Raw genomic sequence first — 13,065 nt, 5'->3', positions numbered from 1 at the left:
TATGGCGGAATATAACTTTTGAGAGTACTTCAACTCGGGGCAGTCACGCCTGAAAAATCCTCCCTTATATTTCCCCCTCCCCCTATTGACAGAAATGAGAGAGGGAGGGGGAGATGTAAGGAAGGATTTTGGGCATTGAAATAATTTTGTGTCATTGTAACCTGTGATCAGAATAAGCCGCAAGTAAAATCTATTGGTGGTTTGATTGCATAGGCAGTACTGTATGTGTATCAGTGAGACAATCAGAGAGCCTTTCCAGTGCGATGTGTGAAAATAGTGTTCAAAGGCTGATTATATGGATATTTGCTCAGTTGCTGAATGACGCTGAATGCGTGTTACTGGGTGTTTTCATGAATGTGATGAATGAGATGTGGGTAGTGCCTTGTGTTTTCCTCTGTGCAGGAGGAGCAGGCAACTGCCTCTCATTCTGTGCTTCTTATTCTGTCTCTCTCTCATCAGCATGATTGCCACAGACAAGGCCAAACCTAGTGAGACCACCAGCCTGGTGGGGCAGAGCGATGGCAGCAAATGGGTAAGTCTCCTTTTCAGCAACCTATACATTTTCATTAAAAGTGAATTAAATATATACGTTTTGATTCAAAACTGTTTGCACAAAATATTTCTACCATATGCTAATGGTTTGTATAGCACATACACGTACATTTTTGGGGCCAAAACTGATGCATAAAAGTATAAACTGATTTTTCCACAGACACTATTGAACAGTTGTAGTGTTTTTAACTTAGCAGAGGCTGATTTGGGCAGGGTTTCCCTTTTCATCTGTGTTGAGTGAGCTGAAGTGGTCTGGACAGAAGTGGTGCTTGAGGTTTAATCAGATTATTAGATGGGACTGCATGTACTTTATAGCTCTCAAATGATAACCCCAGCCCAGTCTGTTATCATAATATTTCCATAGAAACTGGTTCATTTCTCTGGCTGAAGTCTGAGTCTTTGGCTGAAACATGATCAGTGCTTAGTGTCACACATCAGTTGATGTTCATGGTTTTTTTTTTATCCCCGATGATCTCAAATCACATGATCCAAACTCTTTTTTGCTCTGTAATATGCAGGAGTAGTGACGCTGCAGTTAATGGAATTAATTCGACATGCTTTGCTGTGTAATCCAGTCAGAGACAGAAAACACTCCAATAAAACATACAGTATACAAATGTAATATAAAGTCTTAAATTAAATCTAAAAAAAATTATTGGATAATTTGTAAGAAAATTATGTAAAATCAATGATGAACATGTACAATTCTAGCAAATACGTTTTATTTATTTAATTACAGTGAAATTTAAAGACAGGCAACATTAGTCTCATATTGTAACGCTCAGGTCCGAAGAAGATGACGACGAGGATAAGGTAATGGTAAATAAAGGGTTTATTATCAAAGAAGGCAAGGTGTACAACAGTGTACAGTGCACTTAAGCACAGACAAAAGAACGGAAAACAAGCAGGAACTTAAATACACAGATGATTAACTAAACTGATGAGCAGCTCTGATTAATGTGATCAGTGTCCATGGTGACCGATTGTGGCGGGAAAATAGAACAAAGGAAGACATGTGACCAATGAAAACAACGGATAGTCCATGAAAACTAACAAAAACAGAACATGGTTGTGACACATAACATAGAATGACACTCAATTTTATATAACAAAACCCTATAATACATTTAAAAAAATAAACGCATAACTAGAAATAGAGTTTGTCATATACATTTCTTGTTGTTTTACAGTCGATTTATTATAGTAAGCAGAAAAATTGCCTTAAAGGGTTAGTTCATCCAAAAATTAAATTGATGTCATTAATGACTCACCCTAATGTTGTTCCACACCCGTAAGACCTCCGTTCATCTTCACAACACCGTTTAAAGGAGTGACGAATTAAAGAATCAATTTTTCCTTGAGCTTTTGATATATAAAAGGTCACGGTAATATAAGAATATCCTGTAAGTTTCAGAGCTGAAATCTTCCTTGTTAGTCAAAGAAAAGCTTTTATAGACACCAGGCTCAGCAAACGGTCCTGTGCTTCATACTGACGTCAGTGCTCGACGAAGTACCGCCTCTACAGCACGTGTAGTTCAGTAGCCTTGCCCACCGACTCATGGAGGGCTCGTGCTAGCTGGTCAACAACAATAAACATGCCGAGGAAGATTAAGATATTGTGCTTTTCCTGGTGGTGGAAGAACACAGTCGCTGCATAAGCTTCCTTCGGATCTTAATATTAGGAATGTGTGATACTTCATTTATTTTTAATGAAGTTCAAACTTACGTGGGGAAGACAGTGGTGTTCACTTCAGTTCACTGCGGGATCGTTTGTAAACAAATCTCCGGTCGATGTTGGATTTGGATCCGACAGGAATGGAGCAGCACGCTTATGTGAGTAAAACGTGTTTTTATATGTGATAGTATTGCATTGTTATAGATAATTTTGCCTATGTGTACGTGTCTAACAGAGCATAACTTTAGTACACTGGACTCAGACACGTATGGGCCAGGGCTCGCAAAGCCCGGCAGGTCGATGAATCTCATCATATTCCGTTCTTGTTCTGCTATTCTCTCTCTCTCTCTCTCGGTTCACCCTTATATCGTCCGATCTTGTGGGCTATGTGTAATATAAAAATAATAGTCCAATCAATCGCGAGTCGATGAGAAATAAATCATTGTGTTTGTTTGATAAAGATGTTTAAGAGCCCTATGGTCGAGATAATCATTCTGGTTGCCGCGTCTCCCTCAATCTCATTAAGCTCATTAAATATGCAAATCTTATCCAATCTTAGCCATGGACGTTAACTTCCAAGTCTCCAGTGCGGCACACCCATCAAAACCCAGCGTTCAGGAAAGAGCCTCAAAACCAAAGTAGAAAATAGCCTATTACTTATTAGTTATGATTTTTTTGAATGTAAAAACCACACAAACATTCAGGTCATTAGTTGACCTCAGAGAACAGTATTAAAAATAAATAAACCAGTTCATGACACCTTTAAAATATTTAATATTTAGTCCGACAGCGTATCCAAGTGTAGGTACACTATACTGTCCAGAAAGCTAATAAAAACATCATTAAAGTAGTCCATATGTGACATCAGTTATTAGTTAGAATCTCTTGAAGCATCGAAAATACATTTTGGTCCAAAAAAACACAAACTACGACTTTATTTAGCATTGTCTTTTCTTCTGCATTTGTTTTCAAACCTCAAATAAAGATTCAAACGGTCATGAATCAGCGGATTGATTCATGATTTGGATCGTGTGTCAAACTGCTGAAATCACGTGACATTAGCGATCCGGTTTTTGGTCAATGGTTCGGCCTTTTTCAGGTGCCTCAAAATAGCAGGGCGTCAACAATCAACTTAACACACCTTTTTTTCAGACCAGCACGCCCGTGGGCAAACAGATGGGCGAGAGTGCATTTTCTATTGAAACAATATGGTGCAAGATTTGAAAATGATAACTGCATTGGGCTGAAACTACCAAAAAACACTTTCACCACATTTAGAAAATAAATAATATAGCATAATATAAAAATATAACTTAAATACAATGTGCAATTATATTACAAATATTTTTTTTTTCCAAATGACATGCTTCAATGTAAGACACATAAGAACTATTATTAATGTAAACACTGCAACAAGTCCTGAAATTAAACCAATGTGCAGTTTGTTTTCATCAGTCATACTTGAGGAACCATCTGTTTATGAGGGAAAGCAACAAAAAGATAAGTCATTCATGTCATAATGAGTTGCTTATTCACTTAGTAGCACTTTTATTTTACAGACATATTTCGCATGTACAAATTATGTACTTATCATAGTAATTATAATAACTGGATAATTACTAGGTACTAAACATACCCCTAAACCTAACCTTAACCCACTACCTATAATGGCCACTCACTACGTTGTCATTATGGGGTATTGTTTGTAGAATTTTGAGAAAAATAATGAATTTAATCAATTTTCGAATAACGCTGTAACATAACAACATGTGAAAAAAGTGAAGCAATGTGAATACTTTCCAGATGCACTGTATACTGTATAAGTGTATGTTCTGTAAAATAAAGTGCAACCTATTACTTTATTTAAAAAATAATAATTAAATAGTGTTTTATAAAGGAATGTTTGTGATCTATTCTTACCCCATGTAAGGACCATCGTTTCTTGAAGACTGCTGTGCTTTATTTGACAGGAGTAGTTTTGTATAGCATCATGTAACAAAATTGTCGTCTGAATCTGGTATGTTTGGTCATGATTTGGCAGGAGGCCTGTAGATATCCCATCTAAGGCTGGCTGTCCATCAACTATCCACTCCACAGCGATATCTTTAGGGTAGAACCCTGTCACCACACAGTTGAGAGAACCAGCACGCTGGTGCCTGATCGCAGCTACAAGGCGAACTGAAAGCGCAGACAAAACTCAATCAGCAAGATAAACTAAAAATACAATAAGCTGAGCACAATATGTTCTTGTTAAATGTAAAGCCGGTTTAACAACATGGATATAACCTTGCTGAATGCCAGAATACATATAAATAACAACACAGTAAACATTTAAACATACACTAACACACTTGCCTTGCCGGTGAAGTATTGTTCTACTGTGTTTGTAGAACTTCTTGAGTCGAGGAACACAATCACGATGAATGTATATGAGATTATTTTGATTCCAGAGCTCAAACCTGTCTAGAATGTTCTTAATATCCAAATCTTGTGGCAAATATGAGTGCCATTGAGGGCTGTCCATGTCCATAGAGAGACTATATTCTCCATTGACTGAAAAATGATACAGTCCACTTGATGTTCCATTATCTCTCAGTTGACAGCCATATATTAACTGTAGGAGTGGGCCTGAAAATACAAAATCATCACTGGAATAATTTTTTGAAATCTTTTTTGTTCCTACTGCGCAATATTACATTTTACATTATGCACTATACTGGAGAATTGACTCAATGCAGTATTGTAGAATAGTGGCACCAGTTTTCTCTTAAAAATGGCTAACAAAATTGTGAGACTGGAAGCAGTGCTCAATTAATGTAATATTTGCAGTTTTTAAATCTACAGCTCTGTGTTCAGAAGCTGATAATCACTGCTGATTCTCAATTTACTGGAAACCACTGGGCTTCACAATTATTCCATATACTGTGAGCCAAAACACAGTTATTTAATTAATGCTAATGAACAGCTAATGACTATTCTGGATTGGATTGTCACTCAAAACACTTTTCATTTATTTCATGAATAAACAAGTGATGTAGTTTAGTTATTTTGATTTTGTTAGTACAATCGTAGTGTGAAAATCCTTCTTCAGTATACATTTATCTGCCATATTCTTTCTTATAATCATCATTTTGACTGACATGATTTAATTATTACCACAAAATAAATATCAAGACAGTATTACAATTGCTAGTTTGTTTGATAGTATCAAACAAAATCATTTTAGTCAAACTTTGTAAAATATAAATATTATTTAGTATAATAAGATTTTATATATTGTTTTGGCATCAACTTTTAGTGTAAATAGCATTAAGTTGAAGTATAGCAATAGATTCTATTGACACTAAGTAGAAGTATAGCAATAGATTCTATTTACACTAAGTGCAAGTCGCAAAAGGTTCTATTTACACTAAATAAAACAATACTACCTTAATAAAAAGCCTACCTTTCAGCCCCAGGGTTAAGTTTGCATTTCTAGAAAACAGGTTGAAATAGCCAGTTTTGAAGTTTGTGCAATCCCTAAGATCTCTCCAGACAGTAGAAAAAGATTCCAGTTGGCCAAAGGGGTGTGAAAAAAAATCAGTGGTGCTGTTATAAGTAAATACTCTGTAATCATCCAGCATGCCATATGACAAGTATTTTGGCAAATCTCCATGTCTGGGAGCAAACATCACATATATGATCAAACTGTGATGCCCTGTTTAGGTAGGTAGGTAGGTAGGTAGGTAGGTAGGTTGGTAGTTAGGTAGGTAGGTAGGTAGGTAGGTAGGTAGGTAGGTAGGGAGGGAGAGAGAGAGAGAGAGAGAGAGAGAGAGAGAGAGAGAGAGAGAGAGAGAGAGAGAGAGAGAGAGAGAGAGAGAGAGAGAGAGAGAGAGAGAGAGAGAGAGAGAGAGAGAGAGAGAGAGAGAGAGAGAGAGAGAGATAGTGAGATTAAACATTGCTTACATTGCATGTGACTGTAAGTAGTATACTGATGTGAAGTAATATTTTGTGAGAGCCACAAGTGATTTTTGTGATGATTATCCTCCACTGATTGATACACAATATATAATCAAACATACTATAAATGTAACATGGACACGGAAGCTTGTATACATGGATATCACAAAAATGTAATGCAATTTGTGAAAGGAAAGGAAAATTAGAGAACCCACCAGAGTAATCCGCTTGCAAAGCCATAAAGGAGGACAGCAACAAGAACTGTAATAACATTCAAGAGAATATGTTAAGGCTATGTAGATATATTCATTTTACTCAGACACCAACAACATCTCTTGCAAATGGGTCTCCCATCAGCACCTTAGTTCTTACTAAAATTTAGTTATATATTGAAATAATCATGTTGGTAGGGTGACTGAGGGGATAAAGCAAACAACCCCATCTGAAATGAGAGCCTTTTCATTTCAGAACAGCACTGCACTCCACTGGTAGCCTATAGTTATTGCATATACAGAGAGACAGAACGACATTAGGTTCATGTTCATGTCAATATTTTACATCTCAACTAGTTCCTAGAAGATCAGAAGTGATTATGTGATTTAAGTTTGTAACCTCAGACAGCTGTTTAAAAGTATGTTCTAAGGCAGGGGACCCCCTTCCTAAAATCCATCTATTTTTAATCTAAGAAAAAACATTTTAACTGTTAGAGAAAAAGTAAGTGTAACATTTATAAATACAACATATTGTTTCCCAACTTAAATTGGCTATACTTCATATTAGATGTATAAACCTGAAAAACATTTTCAATTAAAATGTATTTGTATAAGCAAATTTCACAATAAATGTATGTAAGCAGTTTACGTTCTTGCCTTAGAACCCCAGTGAGCGAGATATATGGGGCGATAGTGAGAAAAACTCACTAGAACAATGCAAAGCAAACATATTCAATTCTGGAAAGTATGTATACAAAGAAATGAGAGAAACATTTAGAAATTAAACTCTAATTGATTTGTAACAAATATTGATTTGTCTTTTTATTCTCTGAAATTTTCTGGGGACCCCTTTGAAGCTCCTGAGGACCCCCTGTTCTAAGGAACTCAGGCATATGCATTGCTTGGTGCACTCAATACGTTGAGACCTGTATGAGTTTTTGGCATTATAATGACGACATTAATGATAACGTTAGTAATAATGCTAAAAAGAAACAATACAACTTAGCAGGTATTTTACTTGTAGTGGAATTACAAAAGGGCTACATATTTCGTTTTACGTAGTTGAGAATATAAAACCCTGTATTGCTCGTTTTGACATTGTGTTGCTTATAGCCTCATAATACTGCTATAACGTTATTTTCACTTTGGTTTTCGAGGCCCGAGTTAACAGAACACGAACCGCAATCTTACCAGAATCTTGTAAATATTTGAGCGAGACAGAGACATCCCCACGTTGATAATTGATTTGAGGTAGGTTTGATTTTATGTGCTGTCTGTGACTTTCTTAAGTTTGTCGAAGCAGCTTCTAAAAGATAACCTCCATGCTCCACATATAGGCTACACCCCATTCCTCAGATGTTTCTATGTGCGGTTGGTAACCGGGTCGGTGACATTTCACGTTGTCAACCTCTGTTGAAATCCTATTGGTCAAACACTCTTAAAGGGGCACTTTACTCAAAAATGAAAATTACTTATCCTCGTGTCATTCCAAACCCGTTTATCTTTGAAACACAAATTAAGATATTTTTTTAATGAAATCTGAGAGCTCTCTGACCAGGGGCGAGACCAGAAGTATTCAGACAGGTGGGGCCAATCGTATCCAGGGTAAAACAGGGTGGGCAAATCGTATCCATTAGTATGATAATGGCATGCCAATTTTTTTCAGAAATAAACGCAGATCAGTTTAAATTTTAACGTTACAAAAGTGCAATTAAGAAATAACCTACATTAATGAATTATTATATGGCCAGACACTTGCATGTGTCACCATAGGCCTATTATTAACATTTTACCTAAATCAAGCTCAAATGGAGTTTTAAAGTTTTTGAACAGCGAATTTCAGAGAATTCATGTCAGAGATGCATGCTTTTTTTCTTCTTCATGGAGGCCATGGCTGCTTCCGAAACCTGGAAAATGCTGCTTTCGGGGGACTAATTTGAAGGTAGGAAGGCATCAAGCAATGTCCGAATCTAATGTTAGCTTCACTTCCTGTGTCCTGAGATACCTTCATCTGATCGATTTTTTGATATCCCACAATCCTGAGCTTTCCATTCAGTGACAGTCGAGCCGGGAAAATAAGATGGTGTCCGAAAGTTGCATTTACTGGTCAGTTTGTGTGCAAATGTATGTTTTTTTTAAACCAATATTTTTCACTTCTGATGTCATTTCTAGCGAGAAATCACTACTGTAGTAATTAAATTTGTGTTTAGTTCTCACCAAAGCACGCTCTATTTTGCTGTAGATCATTAAACTGTTCCACTGCCTAAGAAGTCTGTCCGAAATTAGTTTTGTGAGGTGCCTTCATGCCGAAAACACTGCCTTACAAGCCATTGCCTGCAAGGCAGCGAGACAGCGAGTCAGCTGCCTAGGTTTTCGACGCAGCCCACACTGTAAAAAAAAATCATGTCTGAATTTAAAATTTTCTAGTGACTGGTCACATCTACATTTTTCAGTTGGCCAAATTGAATTTCTGTGAATTAAATTTAATTAAATACACAGAAATTAAATTTGGCCAACTGAAAAAAAATTATGTGACAGGTCACTAGAAAATTTTCAATTTATTTTTACAGTCATGTGTCTATCAAAAAAACGTTGAAGCCTGAGGCACTTGTTGAAAACTGAAGCCAAAGCGTCTTGATCACCAGGTGGTTGGTCCCAGTATAGCTCATCATAACCCCTGCCCCTCCGTGTATTCTAATAGACACGAGGCAAACTAAATAATTATACTTCAAATAATTTTCTCTGTTCTTTCTTTTCTTTCCTTTTAGGCAGTTTATATCATGATGATTTAATTTCAAGTTTGGTTTTAGTTAGTTATTTGATGCACACAAAAAAACGGGGGTGTGATGTCATGATTGACAGCTCAGATTGACAGCTTCTCTGAGTGAAGTAGTCACTGAGGATCAACAGACTTTTTTTGGGGTGATTGGAGATTTAGCTTTAATTTCTACATTTCAATAACTGTCAGTTTATTTCACACCAACATAATGAATTGTACTGCATATGCAAGAGTGTGGGGGATATTATTGCTCTACTTCCTGCTCTCTGCTGCGCAGACTCGGTCCCAGATCTTCACAATATATCAGCTCTATTCAGACGTTTGCAGCTTCACTTTTCTTCAGTGGAAGGTAGTGAAGGCACGTCGTCCATATTTTTTCTTTTACAGTCTATGTTTTTTTTTCACATGGCTGGCAGGCGGATCCAATTATTTTCAATGGGAACGACGCATTTTAGAACGCCATGAGCATAATGAGGCGCTGAGGGAGTATTTTCACTGAGCTCTCTGCGTTTTTAAGCGCACCCGGTCTCACCCGGTTTTTGGTGTTTTGTCCCTGACTACAGCTGTCCCCGGAAATGCCCCCGTTTTACTGCTCATTCAAAACAACCCGCATATAAATTGCAAAAAAGCCCAACATACAGCAGCTGCTGGTTATAGGAGCAATCGTGTAGTGATTATTTTCACCAGTAGATGGCTCTACTTTAGATGACTCTACTTATCCCAAACATGGGGCAAAAGCATAGACTGTAAAAAACATATGGACGTAGTGTCCGTGACCAATAGGATTCCGATAAGCCGTTCTGAAGCGTAAAGTAGTGCCATCTTGGCAACGCGTCATCGCGAGTCACACACGGATAACAGAAAATGGGCAAAGAGGTGGGACGTGGGCGGAGTTTAGGTGACGCAATGACTATAGACGGCGGATAAATGGCTATCCTCCTGCCACTCAAAGTAACCACGCCTTTAATAATGCAAAATTTTAAGGCTTTATATAATGTAAACTAATGAGTTATAAAAAAAAATCACCCCCTCAGAGTTGTCATGAAGGGCAAAATTAGCCGTATAGACCAAAACCACAATTTGTACCAGGCTGTAAACATGTTTTTTCTGCTGTATTGGGAATTTTAACATGGGGCTCAATGAGATTCTGCTCCCTTCTGGAGCCTGTCCCTAGTGGCTGGTTGAGGGATTGCAGTTTACATTACTTCCGTATTAGCTTCAAGAGAGATCGCGGGAGGTTGCCGCTTGGGCAAAAGGCACACAGTATTGATACAAATACTTTTGCTAAAATAATGTTTTTAATAATGTCTAAGTTAATACTTGTTCCAAACAATCACTTTATTTTGATGAAGAAAATAATTTTCGATTAATAAATACGCTGTCATTAAAATATGTTAATATATAAATATATCTCAAAAATATAGAAACAAAATAATTTTAAAAAAGTAAAGATTGCGAAAGCAGCATTGAAGGAGATCCCATAATAATTGAATATAGATTTACAGCAGTAATAATAAATTATATTTTATTATATGATATGATTATCACATTTTTGGTTTCATTATAAATATGGTGATTATCTTTAAGGTGGACACCCAACTTAATATACTTACAATTTGAATCTAACCATGTCATGTCAACAGCTGGAAAAGTCAGCCAGCTGTTTATCATCATGTTAATATGGTATACCTTTTACCCCAAACACCATACTTTTAAATAATCTTCCTTCATTGCCTTGAACAAAACCGACAAACATGAACAAGACCTTTGTTTCAAAATATATTCAATAATTTTAGCGATTATTATTTGTTACTTAAATCCACAACATTATTAAAAACATCAAATATTAGATAAAATAAGCCAGAGTCTACTTTGCGCTACTGCCTGATCACGCCAAAGATCAGACACATTTCCACGTGCATCTTGAAAAGTGGATGTTTTCCAAAGTGCTGAGGCAAGTTTTTGTGCTATATATTGGTTTAGAGGAAAAATCAAATCCCAATGTAGTCCCTGTACCCTACATATTTCACACTGTAAAAAAAAGTGTTAATTTAACTCCCAAATGGAGGTAGTCTTATATATACATTTCAAGAGTGTTCAATTTGACTCAAATTAGGTTAAATGTACACTGGCTTTTTTGTGCTGTGTGTGCCTTATAACAGAGCCTCAACAGAGTGTGGGATTGTTTTGTCCCCAAAAGTTCCACAGTCACAACGCAGTGATAACCTCACATCTGAACTATAAAAAACTACACATTTATGTTGCTTTTGTTATGTGTTTTAAGTCACATTATAATATTGTTTTGAATGGCTTGTGATTTACAATGGTTAGTATAACTGTTTTCATTGTTTTTTTGTTTTTTTTGCAGTGAATTGTATTAAAACCGGACCAAAAATTGTAATAACCAAACTAAATTATAATAATTACTCATGTTAATAATGATATGGAACCCACAACAACAAAGAAGAAAAAACCTTACAAAAAATATTGTTCACGTTTTTTAATTTTCCCCGGTTAGAAATCTGGTCACTTCATTTTAAAGAGAGTTAACTGGAGTCACATGGATTGTTAAATCTTTAATACCTTGTATGCTTATTATACAATAATATGTGCAATCTCTCCTTTAATGTTTCATTGCAATCTGCAAGGTATATATGTGCTTTAGTCCCTTTCTACAAGTGTGCTTTTGAACAAAGCACATATTAGCTTTGTTTTGGGTCATTGATTAAATGTCAAGTGGCTTTGCTTACATAAGAAAAAATGACCAAAACAGAAGACAAAATTACATTATTGCACAAAAGGGAAGTTCTGTTTTAGAAGATTTTAAAGCAGTCATGCCATTACCATTTTTATGACACAATACTTGATTTCTATAAATACTTCTCTATTTAAGTTATTTAGAACCTGAGAATTGAGTCTTCATTTAAAGACTGCTGTTTTATTTTGCGATGGAAAAAAAGGGAATTTTGACCTTTAACTGACTACTCTGCTGACTACTCAATCAAAAACATTTCTTAGCAGTTACACATTCTAGTTCATTCACTAGAGGTCAGCATTACACAGCTCATCCCATTGTTAAATAACAATCATTACTTACGTCCTACACATTTTGAGAAACACTTTTTGTTGTGACTAAGTTAGTCAGGAAGACTTGTTTTGTCTATTATAATGTGAATTACAGAGTTTATTTTTGCAATTGTGCTTACCAAGAGGAAGAAAAACATTGCCTTGTTGTCACCACTTATTCCCCAGGCTCGTGGGGAGTCCTGGCATCTCTGTGTCCAGTTTTTTGTTGCTTTGTTCTCCATTCCCTCCCCGCAGCGGGGTTCTTGTACAAAATATTATTCCTCCTAAATAAGAGACTAAAGCTCAGTGACTAAACCGGAGAGACTCCATCTGTAACAATAGATGGGGAGACGTAATTTGTCCCTTGATGCGTACTTCCTCCGTCAAATCAGCCCCACCCAGAGGAAAGAAAAAACAGAAGGGAGAACTTTTACTTAGCATGTTTTAATTATGCAATAAAAATGCACTTCTTCATTTCACATGTCTTTAAGTGCCTCTTTAAATGCTTTTATTTAATTTTTTCAATATTTATCCTTATATGCAACCTGTTTCTTAATTTGAAATATTGCCTGCATCGAATTGATACATTTAAAGGGATAGTTCACCTAAAAATGAAAAACTGATGTTTATCTGATGTTTGTTTATTCAGTTGAACACAAATTAAGATTTTTAACTCCAACCGTTGCTCGTATAACGCATGTCAATGGGGTGTTTTCTATTAGAGCCACTATGAGAGTAAAAAACACATAGACATAAAAATCCATATTAACCCTGAGGGTCGTGGCGACACTTTGATCTATATATAATCTATATATATCTATGATCACGCCGGGTTTTTTTTA

The 13,065-nt window shown here is 36.2% G+C and overlaps 1 long non-coding RNA gene across 2 annotated transcripts; it reads right to left on the bottom strand.

Moving 5' to 3' along the window:
• Nucleotides 1-4,280: 4,280 nt before the first annotated feature.
• LOC137079300 (uncharacterized) lies at nucleotides 4,281-12,547 on the bottom strand. 2 transcript variants are annotated; one of them, XR_010905457.1, is made up of 4 exons: nucleotides 12,364-12,547; nucleotides 6,382-6,427; nucleotides 5,673-5,924; nucleotides 4,281-4,855 (listed from the first exon to the last, which is right to left on the bottom strand). It is a non-coding gene; the product is annotated as an uncharacterized lncRNA (long non-coding RNA). The 2 variants fall into 2 exon arrangements; XR_010905458.1 differs by lacking the exon at nucleotides 12,364-12,547 and adding an exon at nucleotides 7,570-7,749.
• Nucleotides 12,548-13,065: the final 518 nt, after the last annotated feature.

This window comes from Pseudorasbora parva, chromosome 6 (genome assembly GCF_024679245.1).
Source record: "Pseudorasbora parva isolate DD20220531a chromosome 6, ASM2467924v1, whole genome shotgun sequence".
NCBI lineage: Eukaryota > Metazoa > Chordata > Actinopteri > Cypriniformes > Gobionidae > Pseudorasbora > Pseudorasbora parva.
Note: the sequence above shows the minus strand (reverse complement) of the source record. Positions and strands in the feature narration are given on the sequence as shown.